The sequence below is a fragment of the Arachis hypogaea genome, chromosome 4, assembly GCF_003086295.3.
Source record: "Arachis hypogaea cultivar Tifrunner chromosome 4, arahy.Tifrunner.gnm2.J5K5, whole genome shotgun sequence".
In the NCBI taxonomy this organism is placed as follows: domain Eukaryota; kingdom Viridiplantae; phylum Streptophyta; class Magnoliopsida; order Fabales; family Fabaceae; genus Arachis; species Arachis hypogaea.
The window spans coordinates 53,253,475-53,258,068 of NC_092039.1; positions in this window are offsets into that span (position 1 = coordinate 53,253,475).

Here is a 4,594-nt window from a genome sequence, read left to right on the forward strand (position 1 = left end):
TAATGTTGGGAAAGTCAGTCTTATCCAACGATGAATGTGGTAGGGTAAGGCAATGTTACTAGTTTTTTTGTGACTTTGGATCATTGTATATATATGCATCTTATTACAACAATTTCCAATAAACCTTTCTCTAAAGATAATCCAACTCACAACATTCTGGTAACAAAATATACACTCAATAATTGGAAAGAATGCATATGCAACATTAAGGTAATGTATAAGTTCGGTATGAAAAAGTGTTTTTGGATTATTGTTGAGTTTGCTCATAATTAATGTTGTTGTGTTAATAATTCAAATCTTCAAGTTCCTTAGGCATTTAGATGATATTATCAATATTACTAATCAAGTGGTAATTTTTCTTTCATGAAACTTTAATTAGTAGATTTGACTTCGAATAAAAGTACTATTAGTATTTTGAATAATTTTTTTTTTCAGAAAATTTCGGCTTAGTATTGCTAATTAATTGAAATTTTCGTGCTTTGGGACCAGAAATTAGAAATCCCATGTTCTTTGTGGAATGTGCTGTGTGGACCGACGTGCCCATTAAGGAATGCCTCCATCGTTTATTGGGCTTATGCAAAAATATTTTGGATCAAGAACAACAATATTGGTTGGTCCAGTTTTACTTGAGGTTACTGCCACAAAAGAATACAAATCATTCTCCTATGTATGACAAAAAAAAATATTAATAAAAATATGAACAGATATGAACTAATAAAAAAGAAAACACTAACCACCGAAAATTTGTAAAGATTAAGAAAGGGTATAAGATTACAAATACAATGAGTAGAAATTTTAAATTTTTTATCTTAATAAATATATAATAAGTAGAATAAAAATTTGAACTCTGTATATCTTTTATAAAAAAATTTTAATTAGATAATCTTAATATGTGTTAATAAAATGTTTTAGAATATATGTTAGTTAAATCTACTTTTTAATCATATAAAAAACAGTTTTTTTTTAAATATTTAGAGAACTTTAACCAATACCCATAAAGTAGTAAAATTGTACTCATCACATTTATATTTAATGAAATTATACATTCTATCACAACTAATATTAAGAGGAGTATGATTCACTTATTAAGTGACTGTGTTGTTGTGCAATAACTTTTCTCGTAGAGTTATGTGGTGAAGAAGTCAAGTGCAACTTTATTATAGATTTCTCAATTTTTCTTGATATTAAAAAAAGTTTATTGCATGAATGTTTGTTATCCATTTTTCATGGCTGAGTTCAACGTTTGAGACTTTGAGTTCTTATGAAGTGATTGTGGTTTTCTCTTTTCTTCTTTAATTTAAAGATATGTATATATATTTTTTAATTTGGAGACAAGTAGACAACCTCTTCAAGCTAAGGCCAACTGGGCATTAAATATGGGGTCCGTATCAAGTAATTAAGTTTTGAATTATAGTTCGCCACACGTGCTGGACTTATTCTTTGTAGGCTTCTCTATTTAATATCAGCGGGTTTAAATTGATGGTTGATAACCAAGTTAAGTTGGCCTTCAAGCAAGTGTTTTGAATTTTATTTTGTGTATATATAGTAATTTATTGATTAATAATAAATTTATAAATGAAATTCAAGTCTAAGATAAACTTATTATATATATTTAATTTTATTATTAAAAGGTGTTACATGTTATTTTTTATTGTAATTAATTTTTTTAATTAAAGAATTTTATTTTTTTATTAATTTTATAATTAAAATATGTCACATATAATTACAATTAAAATTAAATTTTTTTCTTTAAAATTAAAGAGTTCTTCCATCATCCATCATCTATCATCCATACTAATTTTACAACTAGCAAAATATGCCACATATTACTCCTTCATTATAATTAAAATCAAATCTTTTCCTCCAAAATTAAAGAGTTCTTCTCTCATCCGATCCTTATTAATTTTACAACCAAAATGTGCCACATGTCATTCCCTTATTGAAATTGAAATCAAATTTTTTCTCTAAAATTAAAGAGTTCTCTCCTCCTCCTTCTCTCTTTATCTATCCCTCTCATTCCTTTAACCACTCTATCTCTTTTATATATCATTATCAATGAATAATTATAAATTTGATAATCAAAATGTGCAACATGACATTCTTTAATTATATTAAACTTAAAATTAAAATATAACTATATTATATTATATATTATATATTATATATTATCTAATTTAATAACAAAATGTGTCACATGACACTCTTATTAAATTTGAGAGAAAATATTTTTTTTCTAAAATTAATAAAATTTCTTCCTAAATTCTCTCATCTACCTCTCTCACTTTTTTCTATTTCTATCTACTCTTCTCACTCTATATATAATTCTGATATATTTATATACTATTATCTAATTTAATAACCAAATGTGTTACATGACATTCTCTTATTCAAATTGAGAAAAAATATTTTCTTCCAAAATTAATAAATTATCTTCTTAAATTCTCTCATCTATTTCTCTCCTTTTTTTTATTTCTCTCTACTCTTCTCACTCTATATATAATTTGTAATTTATATTTTATATTAATAATTTGACAAATCAAAATGTGTCATCAGATATTTTTTATTATAATTAAAATAAAATTTTTTCTTTTAGAATTAACAAACTCTCTCTCCCAAACTCCCTCTCCCAATCTTCATCTTTATCTTTCTCTCTCTCTTTTCTCTCATTTTCTATTTTTTTTATCTTTTTGTTCTACAAAAAGTAAAATTAACAAAATAATATAATTTAAATAAAAAATATTATTATTATATACATATTTTTTTAATTTTTTTATTTAGTTTTAAATTTTTACCATTTATCTTTCTAATCTATATTTTTATTTTTTTCTTTTAAATATTTATTAAATATAATTTAGAGAGAATACTAATGTAATGATTAAAAGTTAAAATCAAGATTCAATTGTTTAAAAAAATTAATTTTAAGTTAATTTTATAACTATCAAAATAAAATTTTTTTCATGCTAATATCTAATTATATTTTTATATACATAGAGAAAAAAATATTATTTTTAAATAGCAAGCATAAAAATAATTATTTCTATTTGTGCAATAGATTTAACACCGCACCTAATCAAAAGTATACGAGTTAAATCGTTTTAAATTTTAGATAACGAATATTAGAATTAATTATTAGTAATAAATCAAACTCTTTCACATAAAAATAATAACTAAAAGTCTTATTATTTGATTTTTTATCTACGGAGATCCTGGTTTTTTTAGTCGACGGAAACTTTATCCCTACGATCTTTTTGTAAAAATAGTTTGATTCTATAAATCTTTTGTGCTATCATTTATAATGTTAGGACAAAACCGACATAATTTTAAAAGATTTATATTCTCGTAATATAATTACGGGTAAAAATACTAGTTAATTCTTAACTTAACAAACTGAAAGATATCATAAAAAAAATTTGATAATTTAATTTGTGTTTTTAGAAAAAAAATTATATCCCAACAAATAAAATATAATTAGTCTAAATTTTCACTTTTTTTTATTTGCAAACACGCGAAGCAATCCAATTCGATCAAAATCGTATTGCTTTGGTTCGGATTAAGGAATTACTCATTTGGTTATGTTGATAAAAAGATTTTGTTACCTATTATTGTATTGCCGTTCAAGTTATTAAAATTTCATATATAATAAAAAAAATGCACTATAATCATTTAGGATCTTGCTGCAATGTTGCCAGCATAGAAGTATCCTTATTTAACTAGATCCAATATTTCTTGTTTGTCGAAGGTCTAAAAGATAACCCCAATTAACTAATTCGAATATAATTTCGCAATGACAAGCTTTCACTCGCTTAGTTAATTATGTTTGGATTCAAAATATTGAAAGGAATAGAATTTAAAGTCTTGTTTCTTTGGACTCCATTCCACTATTTTAAATCCACAATCTACATCCCAATGCACTAAAAACTAATACTTATTAACAATATAGCTAACATAAATACACTTGTTTCAATGGATTCTCTTAAGATTTCATCATGTTTCTTTTCCCTTTTCCTTCGGATGTTTACTTATTTAGAACATGTTTAAGGTCTCAAAAAAAGGACATGTTAAAGGTCTAACAATGTGAACGTTAATGGAACGTACAAACTAAAGCCCTACCATGGGTACTGGGTAGGAACTATAGGAACCTTCATCGAACTTAAGAAGAGGGCGTCCCTTATTATTATTATTATTATTATTATTATTATTATTATTATTATTATTATTATTATTATTATTATTATTATGAGTTCTATTCTATCTCTCATTCCTCGTCCCTTAAAAAAAATTGGCCATTTTCATTTTGCTCTAGCCTCTAAGCATTTTAATATGAAGCATTTTCCATTCTCTCTAAATATTCCTCCAAAAGAAGGAACAATTTCCAAAATACAGCTAAGTTCTTGTTCCACCAATCTCATGACCTATTTGGATCTTGCTAGCTCTATCAAGTTAGGATCAAAATTGGAGACATATTCAATGGGTCTCCCTAGACATGTTTGGTATATGTTTGGGACACGAATTTAGGTTTGAAAAGAAAAAAAGAAAGACCCTTTGGACACAAAATTATGACAATGCTTCATTTAGTGATTGATCAATGGCCATT